Consider the following 20,565-nt stretch of genomic DNA (forward strand, 5'->3'; position numbering starts at 1 on the left):
AGTAGTCATTAGACATCGTGAGAGAGCAGAATGGGGCACTCCGCGGAGCTCACGGACTTCGAACGTGGTCAGATGGTTCGGTGTCACTTGTGTCATACGTCTGTACGCGAGATTTCCACACTCCTAAACATCTCTAGGTCCACTGTCTCCGATGTGATAGTGAAATGGAGAAGTGAAGAGACACGTACAGCACAAAAGCGTACAGGCCGACCTGACGTGACTGACAGACTGCCAACAGTAGAAGACGGTCGTAATGTGTAATAGGCAAACATCTATCCAGACCATCACACAGGAATTCCAAACCGCATCAGGATCCACTGCAAGTACTATGACAGATAGGCGGGAGGTGAGAAAACTTGGATGTCATGGTCAAGCGGCTCCTCATAAGCCACACATGTCGGTAAATGCCAAACGACGCCTCCCTTGGTCTAAGGAGTGTAAACATTGGACGACTGAAAAGTGTAAAAACGTTGTGTGGAGTGACGAATCACGGTACACAATGTGCCGATCCGATGGCAGGGTGTGGGTATGGCGAATGCCCGGTGAACGTCATCTGCCAGCGTGTGTGGTGCCAACAGTAAAATTCGGAGGCGGCGGTGTATGGTGTGGTCGTGTTTTTCATGGAGGGGTCTTGCACCCCATGTTGTTTTGCGTGGTACTATCACAGCACAGGCCTACACTGATGTTTTAAGCAGCTTCTTACTTCCCACTGTTGAAGAGCAGATCGGGGATAACGATTGCATCTTTCAATACGATCGAGCACCTGCTCACAATGCACGGCCTGTGGTGGAGTAGTTACACGACAACAACATTCCTGTAATGCACTGGCCTGCACAGTCCTGACCTGAATCCTATACAACCGCTGTGGGATGTTTTGGAACACCGACTTCGTGCCAGGCCTCATCGACCGACATCGATACCTCTCCTCGGTGCAGCACTCCGTGAAGAAAGGGCCCGCATTCCCAAGAAACATTCCAGCACCTGACTGAACGTATGCCTGCGAGAGTGGAAGCTGTCATCAGTGTTAAGGGTTTGCCACCACCATACTGAATTCCAACATTACCGATGGAGAGCGCCACGAACTTCTAAATGATTTTCAGCCAGGTGTCCGGATACTTTTGATCACATAGTGTAGGTTGTGGTCACACAAATGTGACTGGATCATGTACAAGAAAATGTGTGATCGCATATGACGCTATCGACTCGCATAGAGAGTGAGGCAGCTAAGACAGGCCAACCCAGATACATCGAGAATGAGTAAGTATATCGAGGTGGGGTTTTCGCTAAGCTATAGCGGACAATATGACGAATTTCTTGACACTCGCATGTGATTTTTGTCGTTTATAATCGTCGAATTACGACATCGAATTTTTTTTCCTAATGGGACAGTACACTTTTTTCTGTGGCATTAGAAAGAAGATTCTAAAAGAACTTCAACGACATAATATATTTGGGACTTGATAAAGTAGTTTCAAGATAACAGCATCCCAAACTACTGTTTTACCGTCAGGAGAAGAGGTCCCACTAACGTCTGTCCTACTACACAAATGTAAGCAGACACCCAGCTAAGGTACTGTTCGTGTGCTTACCATCACAGCTGTCATATTAAGTGCTCAAAATGTTGAACTCGAGCACCGCTGCAACCTATAAAGTGATTCTGGAGAAACAATATTGCACGTTGAATTTCCTGTGGGGTTAAGTGCAGCACAGGCCCGTGTTTCCAAAGATAACTCTTGTTTTAATTTTCGATGCAGATAAAAGTACAGGGATGTTAAAATGGTGAGTATGCAGAACATTTTGCATTTCTTGAACGACCGTTCAAATACTCCTTAAATGTTCTCTTGCGTGTGCGGAATGGGAGGACATCCGTCATGCTGGTACTATACAGTCTTCCAATAATTGCGCCAGTAGCGTACCTTAGGAGCTCGAAATACTTGAGTGCATTTGATCCCCTTGCGGCATGGAAATTTTAGGTACTCTTGAATTAATCAGGAAGAAGGTTTGTAGCGGCATTTATTTAACTGAAATCACAAACTGAAATCTTAATGTGCAAATATTATCCAAACATGCCATGGGAGTTTAAGGTACTCTTGAATTAACCAGTAGGAGAGCTCATAGGGACATTTATTTAATTCACTGAAACCACAAATTGACGTCATAACATGCAAACATTATCAAAAGCTGACTCTTAGGATAATCTGTTCCTCCACAGTAACCAGTAATTCCATAAAGGGACAACAGAATGATACACAAGTATTTGTGAGAACAGCTGATCCCCGTTAAAACCAAAAACATGTAGAATCCTCCATACCATAAATTCCGAACATCCTCTCCCTCACCCGACCTAAAATTAAGAAACTGCCAGAGGTGACTCTGCCATAAAATAACCAACAATAACCTTATTTCATATTGCTAAAAACACCTATTAACGAATGCTTACAACTACACACACCAAAAGAAGTTTTGCATCGCCTCGGTTCCGAGAGTTCCGGAACCTGTATAGAAAATTGGAATAGAAACCAACATAAACATCATTTCCGCCCATTTTATTGCTCATGAAAACCACACATTGCATGTTATACCAAACTATAGCAAGACCTTCAGAGGTGGGGGTCCAGATTTCTGTACATACCGGTACCTCTAATACCCAGTAGCACGTCCTCTTGCATTGATGCCTGCCTGTATTCGTCGAGGCATACTATCCACGAGTTCATGAAGGCATTGTTGTTCCAGATTGTCCCACTCCTCAACGTCGATTCGGCGTAGACCCCTCAGAGTGGTTAGTGTATTCACGTCATCCACAAACAGCCCTTTTCAATCTATCCCAGGCATGTTCGGTAGGGTTCATGTCTGGAAAACATGCTGGCCACTCTAGTTGAGCGATGTCGTTATCCTGAAGGAAGCCATTCACAAGATGTGCACGATGGGGGCGCGACTTGTCGTCCATCAAGACGAATGCCACACCAATATGCTGCCGATATGGTTGCACTATCTGTCGAGGGATGGCATTCATGTATTGTACAGCAGTAACGGCGCCTTCCATGACCACCAGCGGCGTACGTCGGCCCCACGTAATGCCACCCCAAAACAGCATGGAACCTCCACCTTGCTGCACTCGCTGGACAATGTGTCTAAGGCGTTCAGCCTGACCGGGTTGCCTCCAAACACGTCTCCAACGATTGTCCGGTTGAAGGCATACGCGACATTCATCGGTGAAGAGAACGTGATGCCAATCCTGAGCGGTCCATTCGGCATGTTGTTGGACCCATCTGCTCCTCGCTGCATGGCGTCGTGGTTGAAAAGATGGACCTCGCTGTGGATGTCGGGAGTGAAGTTGCGCACAGTTTGAGTCGTAACACGACGTCCTGTGGCTGCACGAAAAGCATTATGCAACATGGTGGCGTTGCTGTCAGGGTTCCTCCGAGCCACAATCCGTAGGTAGCGGTTATCCACTGCAGTAGTAGCCACTGGGCGGCCTGAGCGAGGCATGTCATCGACAGTTGCTGTCTTAGGCATGGTTAAACTACAAACTGTAGCCGTGTACCTCCTTCGTGAAACGACTGGAACTGATCGGCTGTCGGACTCCCTCCGTCTAAGAGGCGCTGCTCATGCATGGTTGTTTACATCTTTTGGGGGGGGGGGGTTAGTGATATATCTGAATAGTCAAAGGGACTGTGTCTGTGATACAGTATCAACAGTCAACGTCTACCTTCAAGAGTTCTGGGAACCCGGGGTGATGCAAAACTTTTTTTGATGTGTGCACATGCATAAGACATTAGTATAACCGACTGCGATTCACTTAACGTATCTTTAATTGATGAGACAGTGCGTCCGGTATAATTCCATAACCGTATCTCCGAGTGAGAACATTTCCAAACATGTCATGCATGCAGTTGATCAAGAACCAGTAGTCCTTCACGCGTATTCCTGATTTCATCATCCTCACAGCTCCCTGTCCCAGCGGGTCAGATCGAAGATTAACACACAAGAACTCATACGACGCGCGCGATGTGAATAGCACTCAAGTATAGTACCTCATTTGCAATGTCGTTATCAGTGCTTCAGAGACCGTGAAACTCTCTGCTAGTACCACACCAGCCATTGTTCTAAAAATCAAGCGACAACAGGATGCTCATAAACACAACTTGTATAAACAACCCAAAGTTCCATGTTAGTAGCAATTAACCTTTGCATTACTTTTCTAAAATCCGTATATCATACGATTTCAGACAATACAGCGACGCTCAACCGCTTACTGCAACACAACTTCGTCATTTCTCTTAGCGAACTGAACACCGTTCCCCAGTCCACCGTTTCTCGCCACAGCACGCCAAACACGCTTTCTGCGGTTGCCACTCGTAGGCTACTTTCCCAGCTGACACGCCGCCTTGTGGCTCCGCCCCGAAGGAAAAGGATGCTAAATTTAAAACGCCAGTCGATTATCAAAATCATGACAGCCGGCACATACTGCCCCCGTTAATTCCATAGCTTCCCTCCCATCTAAACATCAGAGCCAAGATAAAGTTTTTGATAAAATATCGTGCTGAAAGTGCTCCGAACAAATCCGATATGTGAGGAAACCGAACGATGGACCTATCAGATCCCTTTTATTGTGCCACTTACATGTAGTTATCATTGTTAGCAAAGTGGTTATCGCCATGCGTGAACGTGCGTAGTTTTCCTTTCAGTTCCTCCTCCAAGGGGAATAGGCAGGATGCCAGCTTTTTGATTCACAGAAAATCTAATTATAAATCAATACTTAAATACACAGCTCTAAAAATCGGCAGTATATTGCAAACGATATTTTTACACGCAGGTACGACGATATATCTTGCGCTATATGTCGATATATCGGTACTTTTTCTGATCAATCGAGAGCCGGTAGTGATACGTTTTTAAATATCGATATATCGGATTCCCGATATTTTCTAAAATATCAGCAGCCCTACTGCTACTCGGCGGCTACTTTCCCAGCTGCCACACCGCTAGGGAAAGGACGCTAGACACTAGCTTAAAACCTCACTCGATTCGCAGAATCGTGCCAACCGGCACATACTGCTCCCGTTAATTCCACGACCTCCTCCTCTTCCAAACAACAGGGTTACGACCCACAGGACCAGAACTTAGGGTGCATTTTGGTTCCACTTCTTCGCCTGGGAAAGGTGAGTCCGAATGCAATGTCACGCACCGGCATCGAACAGAAGTAAGCTAATGTGATCCTAACAAATCTGCCACTCGATTTTTTTTTCTTTTTGAGTCATGAGTCTTCTGACTGGTTTGATGCGCATGTTGACTTGTCCATGGTTTGTAAGCGATGCTTCTTCCTTGAACAAAATTTTGCATAGATAAACAGCATAGCTTTGCACCTTTCGTAGATAACATTTGGAGAATTCCAACCAATTTTGGAAATTACCTGCATGAAGCTGTAGTTGCAGCGAAATGTGAAGAGGATAAAATGCGATGGAATGTAGTTTTTGCAGAACAGTCGTGTGGTTGGTGCTTCTCGTACTTCGGAGATGCCGCTTAGTGACATTTGCATTGTGTTACTGCTGTTAAAATGTTAGTTTCATATCTTTCATCAGCTGCTCCTCTTTTTCCTTGGCGTATCTTATTCTCCACTCTTCCAGTTTCTAGGACCTTTTTTATAATGTTTTCAAAGACAATACCCTGATATGTGGTTCTGAGTTGACAAGTTTCTGACGCAATTATTTAGATCTGAAGAAGATCCATAGTGATAAAAACGTAGTCTAATTGAAAATGTGCAACTGAGACGGAACAATAAATGAGAATTATCTTTAAGATCCTGAGTGCTCACCGCTCATCCAATAGTTTGCCAATATTCGCCAAAACGATGTTAATCTTTCTCGACTGTCGTATACATTGTGAATGTCTCAATAGCTTAACCTGCAAGTTATCTGATTGTACAACAGCAGAACACAGACCGATGAGCTTCAAGCGCGTAGGTTAACACGAGAACCATACCTGAATTACGTGTTTGCTTTCATTTGGTATAAAGACAGACGTTTGTAAAAGCCCTTATCCTGACGGCGGACAGAGGTCTGCGGAGCTTTTATCTCGATATTATTTGTTCAAGTCTCATACATGTTACGTCACTGAAGTTCCATAAGAAGCTTCTTTACAGTGCCACAGAAAAAGAATGAAATAGTTCCATTATAAAAAGAACAATGTCGATGTCGTATTTCGGCGACTATGAACGATGAAAATAACTTGCTAACATCAGGAAAGCCGCTATATTGTCCGCTATAACTGGGTGAAAAAACACCTCGATACATTTATCATTCTGGATACAATTTGGGTGGTCTGTCTAGCGCTTCCCCTGTATTTATGTGTCCTTCAAACAGTCAGTGCATTAGTATGTTACATAGTACAACAATTTTACAAACGTGTTAACTGACATCAAATAATGTTGACTTAATAGACTATCCACAACATACATACACTATGTGATCAAAAGTATCCGCACACCTGGCTGAAAATCACAAGTTCGTGGCGCCCTCCATCGGTAATGCTGGAATTCAGTATGGTGTTGGCCAAACCTTAACATTGATGACAGCTTCCACTCTCGCACTCACTACAGTGTTCATTCAGGTGCTGGAAGGTTTCTTAGGGAATGGCAGCCCATTTTTCGCATAGTCCAGCACAGGGGAGCGGTATCGATGTCGGTCGGTGAGGCCTGGCACGAAGTCGGCGTTCCAAAACATCACACAGGAGTTCTATAGGATTCAGGACTCCGCCACAGCGCCGTGCATTATGAGCAGGTGCTCGATCGTATTGAAAGATGCAATCGCTATCCCCGATCTGCTCTTCAACAGTGGGAAGTGAGAAGCTGCTTAAAACATCAGTGTAGGCCTGTGCTGTGATAGTACCACGCAAAACAACATGGGGTGCAAGCCCCTCCATGAAAAACACGACCACACCATACACCGCCGCCTCCGAATTTTACTGTTGGCACCACACACGCTGGCAGATGACGTTCACCGGGCATTCGCCATACCCACACCCTGCCATCGGATCGCCACATTGTGTACCATGATTCGTCACTCCGCACAAGTTTTTCCACTGTTCAGTCGTCCAACGTTTACGCTCCTTACACCAAGCGAGGCATCGTTTGGCATTTACCAGCATGATGTGTGGCTTATGAGGAGCCGCTTGACCATGAAATCCAAGTTTTCTCACCTCCCGCCTAACTGTCATAGTACTTGCAGTGGTTCATGATGCGGTTTGGAATTCCTGTGTGATGGTCTGGATAGGTATCTGCCTATTACACATTGCGACCGCCTTCAACTGTCGGTGGTCTGTCAGTCAAGAGACGAGGTCTGCCTGTAAGCTTTAGTGCTGTACGCGTGTCTTTACGTTTCCACTTTAGTGTCATATCGGAAACAGTGGACGTAGGGATGTTTAGGAGTGTGGAAATCTCGGGTACAGAAGTATGACACAAGTGACACCCAACCATCTGACCACGTTCGAAGTCCGTGAGCTCCGCGGAGCGCCCCATTCTGCTCTCTCACGATGACTAATCGTTGGGTGTGCCAGGATACTTCTGATCACATAGTGTATATACTCGAATATAAGCTGCGCAGCCTAATTAAAATGTCTCTTCTTGAAACCCATTACCGTGCAGAAGTTTGAAATTTGCCTCAAATGTGCCGGCAATCTTCTTCTATAATGGTGCAAAAGCATAGGGCCCTGCAATCTCATCCTGGGGCTCGCGACATTTCAAACAGCAAGGTAAGGACTTATGGGAGAAAAGCACCAGAGCTGAGAAGTTTATATGAGTTGTGAGGTGTGTTAATGATGTCACACTGGCACTAAATTTTACATCTACTCTGGCCAACGTCACCGTGGACGTGTCACGAGATGTGAAAGTCGTCAACGCCCTCCTACCCAAATTTCACCCTTTCCTTTGACGCCTGTGCGATGGAGGTCAGAACTGCAACGTCTGGCGTTGAAACAACACGGTTTTCTTATGGATGGCTGAGGAAAACTTTTCGGACACACCGCTGCTCAGAATCGACACGAAAAGGTCTTCGGAGACGGCCAAAAGGGCATCAATGAAACCATCCCTTCCCTTTGGATGTTGTTTCCCATATGTTTCGCGGTCAAAAGTGACATTTCGATGAAAACGGGACGACGTCGTTGACACCATACGAGACTTCTAACACCCCCCCCCTCCCCCACCTCAAAATGATTCACTCCTTCTTTAAGGACGTCCTAAGGCTGGCACCCAGTTGAACGTGATCTGTAAATACACTATAACCATTCCATGCACTCATTATGTATTGTTTCACTAATAAATTTCGAATGAATTAGATAAGCCTCACCATGCTGAAACACCCAGAGTGATAACAGTGTAGCCACAGTAGGTGGCAATGCTGTCACTCATTGTGGACTGCAGTCGATCATAAATGTAGCGAGCACTGTCTTGGGATACCTTATCCCACAGCTGGTCGATGTTTTCGCCTAGCTGTCAGAAGCCTAAGCAACCACCTTTTGCAGCGGTTACCACTGCGAGACGTGCAGAAAGAGAGTGAGGTTGTGCACGGCACGGACAGAGATGTGGAACCACGCCGATTCCAGTGCCGTGGCCAGCTGCCTAGGTTTCTCGTTTGAGGATGCGTGGCGCGAACAGCCGGACCGACGTGGCGCCACAGATTCTCGTTGGGCTGGCCTGGTGGCCAAGGGAGTACAGTAAACTCGTCTGGGGCTCTTAGAATCACGCACATACACTGCGAGTTGTGACATGTTGCATTGTGCACCTGGTAGATGCCATGGTGCTGAGGAAAAAAAACTACTTGTAGGGGTAGACATGGTGCCGCCCCCCAAAGAAGTCGTCTTGATTGGCCTGGTTTTCAACATTTCCGCCACTGTCTCAGCATGGCGTGCTTTTTGAATGGATGTGAGCAGTCGCGGAACCACAATACAGCGACCTTGATCATAAAAATGTCGTGCAAGAGGTTCAAAACTGGTTTATGCGCGATTTTTGTTTTTCCACTGTCGCCTCGATTAGGATATGCAATTCGCCAGGCACCAGAGCCCCCACTACTATGAGATTGCCAGTTCTCCAAAAAGATGGTCTGTCATTTACAGAAAATATGAGCGTAGGCTTCAATTTAGAATGGTACGTCTCCTCCAGCACTCGGCATTTCCCTTACAGTGCCTGCCCAAAGCCCACACCACTACTGCTTTCTCCACACGTGCCCTGCTGTCTCCGCATCTAGCGGCCACTGCACGTACTATATCTGTCGTCTGTCCGACTGTTAAAAACCCTTTTTCTCACAAATGTGTAGACGTTTCTACACACAGCCGGAGAAACGAGTACACCAGCCTAATATCTTACAGGGCCCCTGTGAGCACGCAGAAGTGCCACAACGCGACGTGGCACCGACTCGACTAATGTCTGAAGTAGTGATGGAAGGAATTGACACTATGAATGCTGCAGGGCTGTTCATAAATGCGTATGAGGGGGCGGAAATCTCTCCTGAACAGCATGTTGCAATGCATCCCAGATATGCTCTATAATGTTCATGTCTGGAGAGTTTGGTGGCCAGCGGAAGTGTTTAAACTCAGAAGAGTGGTCCTGCAGCTACTCAGTAGCAATTGTGGACCTATGGAATGTCGCATTGTCCTTCTGGAATTGCCCGTCCGTCGGAATGCACAATAGACATGAATGGATGCAGGTGATAAGACAGGATGCTTACGTACATGTCACCTGTCAGGGTCGAATCTAGACGTATCAGGGGTCCCATATCACTCCAACTGCACACGCCCCACACCATTACAGAGCCTCCACCAGCCTGAACAGTCCGTTACTGGCATGCAGGGTTCATGGATTCATGAGGTTGTCTCCATACCCGTACACATCCATCCGCTCGATACAATTTGAAACGAAACTCGACCGACCAGACAACATGTTTCCAGTAATCAACAATCCAGTGTCGGTGTTGACGGGCCCAGGCAAGGCATAAAGCTTTGTGCCGTGCAGTCATCAAGGGCACACGAATGGGCATTCGGCTCCGAAAGCCCGTATCGATGATGTTTCGTTGAATTGTTCACGCGCTAGACACTCGATGGCCCAGCATTGAAATCTGCATAAATTTGCCGAAGGCTTGCACTTCTGTCAGGTTGAATGATTCTCTTCAGTCGCCGTTGGTCCCGTTCTTGCACGATCTTTTTCGGGCCGCAGAGATGTCTGAGATTTGATGTTTTATTGGATTCGTGATATTCACGGTACACTCGCGAATTGGTCGTTCAGGAAAATCCACACTTCATCACTAGCTCGGAGATGCTGTGTCTCATTGCTCGTGCGCCGACTATAACACCACGTTCAAATTCATTTAAATCTTGATAACCTGCCATTGTAGCAGCAGTAATCTATCTAACAATTGCGCCAAACACTTCTTGTCTTGTATAGGTGTTGCCGACCGCAGCACCGTATTGGCTCTGAGCACTATGGGACTTAACATCTGTGGTCATCAGTCCCTTAGAACTTAGAACTACTTAAACCTACCTAACCTAAGGACACCACACACATCCATGCCGAAGGCAGCATTCGAACCTGCGACCGTAGCAGTCGCGCGGTCAGCACCGTATTCTGCCTGTTTACATATATCTGTATTTGAATACGCATGTCTATACCAGTTTTTTTTTTTTTGGCGCTTCAGTGAATTAGTAATTTATACCCGATACTAATATCTACGGTCCCTTGGGCGGTGTAAAGAAGTAAGCTTCTTGTCCACTGCAATCAAAAGGTACAGCCACTCCTGTCACATATTTTGATACTCACAAACTCACTCATAATCACCTGTAAGGTACTTCCCATTCACCTATAATCATGAAACTGGACAAGAAGTAAGGTTTCACAGTGCATTGCGACTTCTGGCTTAAAATTAAAACATTTTCGAAAGACTTGAAACTCCCGGGACCGATATCTCGCCAGTGTCAGTGTCCATAACAGTCAAAAATCGATGAGATTCTCGATCCCCTATCGGACGGACCGTCTTTATTCATAATTAAGGCTGTACGGAACCTCAGAGTCCTATTCGCAACTGTGCATTTTTTTTTTTCCTCAGTCTTCTGGCGTGTTTGATGCGGCCCACCACAAATTCCTCTTCTGTGCCAACCTCTTCATCTGGGAGCAGCACTTGCACCCAATTTCCTCAGTTATTTTTTCTCTGTCTTCATTTACAGTTTTCACTCTCCATAGCTCCCAGGAGTGCCATGAAAGTTATTCCCCGACGTCTTAACACATATCCTGTCTCTTCTTCTTCTCAATGGTTTCCCACATGTTTCTCTCTTCGCAATTCCACGTGGGGTCCCCACATTTCTTATCAGTGCACATAAATTTCCAAATACTTGCGTAGCACCACATCTCAAACGCTTCTATTCTTTTCCTTTCCAGTTTTCATGCAGGCTAGAATTCATTTGCATACAATATTGTGCTCCAAAACAACATTCTCAGAAATTTCTTCCTTATTTTAATGTCGAGGTCTGACACACGTTCCTTTGGTGAGGACTGCTCTCTTTATCTTATCTAGTCTACTTCTTATGTCCCTCTTGATTCGTCTGCCATGCGTCATTTCTCTGGGAAGGTAGCAGAATTCCTTCCGTTCGTCCAATCAATTTGAATGTTAAGTTTATCGCTAATGTCATTTCTGGTACGTCTAATTATTTTCGTCTTTCTTCGGTTTGCTCTCAGTCCGTAGTGTGTTCTCTATCTGTTCAGTCCATTCAATTGTGTGCTCTATCTGTACATTCCATTCAACAGTTCCTGTGATACTTCCTCACGTTCACTGAGAATAGGAATGTCATCAGTAAACCTTATCGTTGAATCCAGCGCTGGATCATTTAATCCCGGCATTGTTCTTTATGTATGAACTAAACGGCAGGAGCAAAAGACTGCATCCCTGCCCCACACCGTCAGGTGGCTTGTGGAGTATGGATGTAGATGTAGATATAATGTGAGCACGTCGTTCATAGTCTTCCATTCTCATTTTTCCGTTTTGGCCTTGCACATTATTGCATATTACCCGTCTTTTCCTATATGTTACATTTATTTCTGAGAGATACGAACATCTTGCATCATTTTATATTTTCGTGTGCTTTTTCTATTTCGACAAGTCCTACGAACTCATTCTCTAGACTCGCTTTCATTATCAAGAGCAATGTAAGACCAACCTCTCTTGTGCATTTACCTGTCCGAAATGCTGTAAGTGAGAAAATAATTTTTTTATTGAGATTTAATACAACATAATACGAGTTGTTTCTCGCACCCTTGCTTCCAAAGTCGCTTGTCTTCCACACTTTCGCCTACAAATTTCTCTTTGACATAGCTCTTCTTACCACATCTTCCCATGACATTTTCGGGTCACTTCTATTAGTGGGAATCCATTCATTATCTTTTCAAGCCATATGCCCTCGCTCAAACTGCGTACATGCACATACTGTCTCAATCGCTTTGCTTCGATCGTATCCGTTATAGTGCTGCCCAGGTTCGGTCTCTTACGTATGTCTTCATTTTTAACTTCATCCCGTAGTGTCAGCCTACAGAAACACATTCAAAATCTGATCTTCACTGACAAAAAGTAATATTAATTCTTTTACTTATTTCCCAGTTTTCTGCTCCATATGTTGCTATAGTTTTTACAATAGTTTTAAACGTCCTGATCTTCGTTTTTATCTAAATTACCGAGTTAGCACACTAGACTTGCATTCGGGAGGATGACTGTTCAAAACTGCATCCGGCCATCTGATTTAGGATTTCCCTAAATCGCTCCAGGAATATGCCGGGATGGTTCCATTGAGAGGCCACGGCCCATTTTCTTCCCCATCCTTGAAACAATCCGAGCTTAGTGTTGACGAGACCCCTATCTTCTTTCCTTCCTTCCATTTGTTTGCTTCTTCTCATATTGGCCAATGCACCTCTTAATTTCGCGTTCACTGGATTCATCTTCGTTAATATTACAAGAGTTCACAAATCTTACTTCCTCAAAATCTAATTTGGGGTTTTGAATCACTTCCCCCAGTACCAAATATTCGGTTTTCTACAAATTAATGGTTAAACCCCATTTTGATATCCTTTGAGTAACTTCCTAACCATCTAGTTTCAGTCATTTTCATTCTTCTCAATTACTTGGTCATCATCAAAATACGAAGTAAAGACCTTTTCATCACTTTAACGACATTTCCATACCACGACAAGGAATGTCTTCATAGGCTAAGGCAGATTTCGAGTAAATTTTAATCCAGCGGAAAAATAATCCTGTTGGAGCTCAAAAAAGATGAATATGTTCCTCTTTAAAAGACTGACGGGAAATGCAGAACCAGCTGCGTCAATTCTCTTTCCGCCTTCCTCACCAAAAAAATTCGACAGTGTATCTTTGTAGTTCAGCCTTCATACTCAGCATCTCCCTGTCACTGCCACTTTTTACACACGTCTCTCTCCCAATTCTTCTTTTCCCCTAGTATGCTTTCTCCTGTCTGTCACTTCCACTGCCACTATCTTCATCCCTTTCTTTTACTCTTCTATATCACTGTAACGTGTATCCACAGGACATGTGGCCTGTAATTGAAGAAGTGTCATGATGATCTCTCCATTGGCAAAAGATTCCGGAATAGTCCCCCATTCGGATCTCCGGGAGGGGACTGCCAAGGTGGAGGTTACCAAGAGAAAATATTGAATAATCAACGAAAGGATAACGTTCTACGAGTCGAGGCGTGGAATGTCAGAAGCTTGAACGTGGTAGGGAAACTAGAAAATCTGAAAAGGGAAATGCAAAGGCTCAATCTAGATATAGTAGGGGTCAGTGAAGTGAAGTGGAAGGAAGACAAGGATTTCTGGTCAGATTAGTATCGGGTAATATCAACAGCAGCAGAAAATGGTATAACAGGTGTAGGATTCGTTATGAATAGGAAGGTAGGGCAGAGGGTGTGTTACTGTGAGCAGTTCAGTGACCTGGTTGTTCTAATCAGAATCGACAGCAGACCAACACCGACAACAATAGTTCAGGTATACATGCCGACGTCGCAAGCTGAAGATGAACAGATAGAGAAAGTGTATGAGGATATTGAAAGGGTAATGCAGTATGTAAAGGGGGACGAAAATCTAATAGTCATGCGCGACTGGAATGCAGTTGTAGGGGAAGGAGTAGAAGAAAAGGTTACAGGAGAATATGGGCTTGGGACAAGGGATGAAAGAGGAGAAAGACTAATTGAGTTCTGTTACAAGTTTCAGTTAGTAATAGCGAATACCCTGTTCAAGAATCACAAGAGGAGGAGGTATACTTGGAAAAGGCCGGGAGATACGGGAAGATTTCAATTAGATTACATCATGGTCAGGCAGAGATTCCGAAATCAAATACTGTATTGTAAGGTGTACCCAGGAGCGATATAGACTCAGATCACAATATAGTAGTGATGAAGAGTAGGCTGAAGTTCAAGACATTAGTCAGGAAGAATCAATACGCAAAGAAGTGGGATACGGAAGTACTAAGGAATGGCGAGAGACGTTTGAAGTTCTCTAACGCTATAGATACAGCAATAAGGAATAGCGCAGTAGGCAGTACAGTTGAAGAGGAATGGACATCTCTAAAAAGGGCCATCACAGAAGTTGGGAAGGAAAACATAGGTACAAAGAAGGTAGCTGCGAAGAAACCATGGGTAACAGATGAAATACTTCAGTTGATTGATGAAAGGACGAAGTACAAACATGTTCCGGGAAAATCAGGAATACAGAAATACAAGTCGCTGAGGAATGAAATAAATAGGAAGTGCAGGGAAGCTAAGACGAAATGGCTGCAGGAAAATGTGAAGACATCGAAAAAGATATGAAAAAGATATGATTGTTGGAAGGAGAGACTCAGCATACAGGAAAGTCAAAACAACCTTTGGTGACATTAAAAGCAACGGTGGTAACATTAAGAGTGCAACGGGAATTCCACTGTTAAATGCAGAGGAGAGAGCAGATAGGTGGAAAGAATACATTGAAAGCCTATGAGGGTGAAGATTTGTCTGATGTGATAGAAGAAGAGCCGGCCGGAGTGGCCGTGCGGTTATAGGCGCTACAGTCTGGAACCGCGTGACCGCTACGGTCGCAGGTTCGAATCCTGCCTCGGGCATGGATGTGTGTGATGTCCTTAGGTTAGTTAGGTTTAAGTAGTTGTAAGTTCTAGGGGACTGATGACCAGAGTAGTTAAGTCCCATAGTGCTCAGAGCCATTTGAACCTTTTTTGATAGAAGAAGAAACAGGAGTCGATTTAGAAGATATAGGGGATCCAGTATTAGAATCGGAATTTAAAAGAGCTTTGGAGGACTTACGGTCAAATAAGGCAGAAGGGACATAACATTCCATCAGAATTTCTAAAATCATTGGGGGAAGTGGCAACAAAACGACTATTCACGTTGGTGTGTAGAATACATGAGTCTGGCGATATACCATCTGACTTTCGGAAAAGCATCATCCACACAATTCCGAAGACGGCAAGAGCTGAAAGGTGCGAGAATTATCGCACAATCAGCTTAACAGCTCATGCATCGAAGCTGCTTACAAGAATAATATACAGAAGAATGGAAAAGAAAATTGAGAATGCGCTAAGTGGCTTTAGGAAAAGTAAAGGGACGAGAGAGGCAATTCTGACGTTACGGCTAATAATGGAAGCAAGGCTAAAGAAAAATCAAGACACTATCATAGGATTTGTCGACCTGGAAAAAGCGTTCGACAATATAAAATGGTGCAAGCTGTTCGACATTCTGAAAAAAGTAGGGGTAAGCTATAGGGAGAGACGGGTCATATTCAATATGTACAACAACCAAGAGGGAATAATAAGAGTGGACGATCAAGAACGAAGTGCTCGTATTAAGAAGGGTGTAAGACAAGGCTGTGGCCTTCCGCCCCTACTCTTCAATCTGTACATGGAGGAAGCAATGATGGAAATAAAAGAAAGGTTCAGGAGTAGAATTAAAATACAAGGTGAAAGGATATCAATGATACGATTCGCTGATGACATTGCTATCCTGAGTGAAAGTGAAGAAGAATTAGATGATCTGCTGAACGGAATGAACAGTCTAATGAGTACACAGTATGGTTTGAGAATAAATCGGAGAAAGACGAAGGTAGTGAGAAGTAGTAGAAATGAGAACAGCGAGAAACTTAATATTAAGATTGATGGTCACGAAGTCAATGAAGTTAAGGAATTCTGCTACCTAGGCAGTAAAATAACCAATGACGGATGGAGCAAGGAGGACATCAAAAGCAGACTCGCTATGGCAAAAAAGGCATTTCTGGCCAAGAGAGGTCTACTAATATCAAATACCGGCCTTAATTTGAGGAAGAAATTTCTGAGGATGTACGTCTGGAGTACAGCATTGTATGGTAGTGAAACATGGACTGTGGGAAAACCGGAACAGAAGAGAGCATTTGAGATGTGGTGCTATAGACGAATGTTGAAAATTAGGTGGACTGATAAGGTAAGGAATGAGGAGGTTCTACGCAGAATCGGAGAGGAAAGGAATATGTGGAAAACACTGATAAGGAGAAGGGACAGGATGATAGGACATCTGCTAAGACATGAGGGAATGACTTCCATGGTACTAGAGGGAGCTGTAGAGGGCAAAAACTGTAGAGGAAGCCAGAGATTGGAATACGTCAAGCAAATAATTGAGGACGTAGGTTGCAAGTGCTTCTCTGAGATGAAGAGGTTAGCACAGGAAAGGAATTCGTGGCGGGCCGCATCAGACCAGTCAGTAGACTGATGAGAAAAAAATCACTGTCTCCTTCGGGTCACTTTCACTTTCTTTCTGTCTGACTGCCATTGTTTTTGTCTCACTCCTTTTCTCTCACATTACCACTGTGTCTTCCTTTCTCGCTTACAGTCTGCTGTCTTTTTCTTCAAACACCATCGTCTACTCTCCAAACACGTCCTAGGGGAGGGATTACTCTTGCTTTTGAGCCCTAGACCAGGGATCTTTTAACACGCGGCCCTCAGTTACACTGTCTTCTTTTGTCTTTCCTTCCCATTGACTGTTTCCATGACACCTCGGCAGCTAGAATTCCAGAGGAGGGGGTGGGGGGGGGGCGAAGGAGGGGAGGTCCAACCTTTATTATCTGTACCCACATGTTTAAAACTTCAGTTCACTATGCTCTCTCCTTTACTTGCTTGTTTAAGTTCGCCCATCCCAGGGATGGGATGTATGTATGGCCTCCACTCATGTCTCTTTCAATTTCACTGTCTCTTCTCTCTTTTGCCCCCACTGCTTCTGTCTCCATCGATTTCTCTTTCTCTTCTACTGTCTGTGTCTCCTAATGCTCGTCACTATCTCCTCTCTCTTTGAATCCCACTCCTATTGTCTTCACCAGTCTCTCTCTCTCTCTTCCATTGCCATTTTTTCCCACCATCACTGTTTTATCTCTCTGTCCCTCCCATCATCGTTTCCTCTGTCTTTCTCTCCCAGTAGCACTGTCTTCTCTCTCTTCTACTGTCTCCCTGCTACTCACTTTCAGCACAAAAAAGCGCGAATATGTTTGCATGACAAAATTGTTGGTAAGCAAGGAAGAATGAAGAGTGAATTAGTTGGTGCCCCATTTTCTCTCAGAGTATCTTAAAGTAGTACATATTCCCTTTTTTCTGCTCTGGCAGGAGCATTTTCCCCCTGGTACCCTTCTTTACCCTACTATAGCAAGGTGTGTTGCTTGTATAGGACAGTCATGGTTTGACAGTTGATTCACAATCTACAACACATTTAAAGTAAGTGCAAGACTCCCATCCTACACAAGTTGACTTCACACAACACAAAAATGCACAACATTTTTAGACTACGCTTACAATGTGCCAAAAATTGCGGTGCTTAATTTGCAAGTACAAACAATTTCGCATGACAAACTACACTAACGCCTCACACAGGATATACCGAGCGAGGTGGCGCAGTGGTTAGCATTCTGGACTCGCATTCGGGAGGACGACGGTTCAATCCCGCGTCCGGCCATCCCGATTTAGGTTTTCCCTGATTTCCCTAGATCACTTCAGGCAAATACCGGGATGGTTCCTTCGAAAGGGCACGGCCGATTTCCTTCCCCATCCTTCCCTAATCCGAGCTTGTGCTCCGTCTCTAATGACCTCGTTGTCGACGGGACGTTAAACGCTAATCTCCTCCTCCTCCACACAGGATATTACGTGCACATCTTACGTGCCTAAGTACAGCAATTTTAAATATCTAAATCTCTGTAATGGATAATCATATCGAAAACAGGTTCCAAAGCTCCGAGGGAACAACATCTTCAGACCATAGGCCTATGGTAAAAATTTCAACATGTTGCCATGAATAGAAATGATGGCAGTGTCCATCACCAGAATTGGTAGTTCTGGTGCCCAAAAAACTTGGTTTTTGGGGTATGTCTTGATAAAGGATAGGATAATTTCGGCCCATGTTGCAAAAAACTGCAAATCAACTGCTTTTGCAGTTTTTTCAGGAATAGCCCATAGACAAAAGTGCTTTTATAAGCCGCCTAAGGGCCACTCTAGACTACACCTAATGCAACAGAACCGACCGATTTGCTCGGTTTGTCTGTGCTGGAGGCCGTGTGTAAAGTTTTGACCCTGTACCGTGGGATCGTTACAGTGTGCACGTTCTTACGATAGGTATAATAATGGTCTCTAGGTCATGGGCAACCCATTAGCTCTTTCCATCCCTCTGGTAATTATTCCCTCCTTAGTAAGCAATTGACAAAATAGGCCATTAATTTCTAAAGTTTTATTTCTTCCACTTTTGAATCATTCGATAGTAAAACGAAATACCGACCGATACTCACTTTAGTAATGATCTTCGTCGTTTTTCTTTGTTCCTCTAATGGCGTCCTAGGGTACTGTGGCGGTGGAGTTTCATTGTCAAGCATGACTGCAGAGAAGTACCTGCAAACAACCAGAACATAAATTACGTAAATATGCGTAGAGCTGTAGTTCAGCTGACTGGATCGTACAAAAGGTCACACAGCAGGTAAAGAATGACTGTTGATCACAGAATATGCATAACGCGTTTCGGAATTATTTCCATCTTCAGAAATCCAAGTGCAAAGACAACCAAGGACAAGAGTATTACTAGTTGCGTATCTAATGCCACATGACAGATGAGAGTAGTCTGCCATGTCATGTTATACACAACTGGTAATAGTCTTGTCCTTGTGCTACCTTTTCACCTGGATTTCTGAAGAGGGAAATAATTCCGAAATGTGTCATGCCCACTTTGTGATCAATAGAGATTCCTCACCTGCTGTATGACCTCTTACACGACCTATTCATTTTAACTACAGTTCTAAGCATATTTCTAGAATGATCGCTAGCCTCCTACGTGACTTTATGCACACCCCTATTATAAATTACGTAACTTTATTTTCTCTTAGCTAGGAGCATCCGAGTGCGCGTAAACATGAGAGATATGTGCTGTGTCAGACGGGTATGGAGCTTACCATACTAGCGGCCAAGGCAAGAGCCCATCACGGCGCGCATTACCTGAGTGCAGGGAACAGCAGCCCGGTCACACTCCGAGAGATCCGCTTCTGCGTGGCACCTGCCGACACACACACATACCGCTCTGTGCTACATTTCTGTTCAACACGACGCTCTTCTCATAAATCAAAGTTCTATTGCGACCGATCGACCAAATCTAAATCGATTACTTCAGATGCAAACTGCCTCGTTGGTCAGAATGTAAATTCTAGGTGAAATGTTCTTTCACTGGCAGCGGCAGGAATTAACGGCACGGCAGGTTCAACGCTACTTGTGGTTGACAACAGCAAGATTTATTTCGTGAAAACATTTAAAACATTTCTTTTCAATGGAACGAAGTGAAAAGCCAGTTAACAACAACCAATACTCTTAGAACGCCAGAAGGGCATAAAAATTTGATTTGGAATTTATTCCTTTAAAAAAAATAAAAAATTTACAACAAATTCAATATCAATAATCACAGACCACAGAAGGCTCAGAATTTATTTAAAAATTCTCTCTTTAAAAAAAATTTACAACAATATCAAAATCAGTAAGCACCAAGCGCCAGAAGGCTTAAAAATAGCTTGAAATTTCGAAGTATTACAACAAGCTCGAGATCAATACAGAGAACCAGAAGACTTAGAAATATTTCCTTTAAAAAAGAATTTTGAAAAAGAGACTTTAACGGAAATAGGTCAAGATATTAAACAAGAATACAGTTCAATAATGAACAGGTGTCAACAGGGGGAAGACAAACTCCCCACCCCTCTCCCTTTCACACGCTGGCACAACCACACTCTGCGATCACTGAAATGTTTCATTGGTGGCGGCAGGAATTCATGGAAGGGGCAAGCTACAGGCTCAACATCACTTGTGGTTGGCAACATCTAGATTTATTTCATGAAAATATTTTTTCCTTTGCAATGGAATGAAGCGAAAGGCTAGTCAGTATTCACTTATCGTCAGACTTATAAACTTACATTGAATTTTGCCCTTTTTTAAAAAGAAAATTACGGTAAGATCAACAACAATTATCACGGAGCGCCAGTCTGGCTTAGAATTTACTTTA

Source organism: Schistocerca americana, chromosome 2 (assembly GCF_021461395.2).
Source record: "Schistocerca americana isolate TAMUIC-IGC-003095 chromosome 2, iqSchAmer2.1, whole genome shotgun sequence".
Taxonomy (NCBI): domain Eukaryota; kingdom Metazoa; phylum Arthropoda; class Insecta; order Orthoptera; family Acrididae; genus Schistocerca; species Schistocerca americana.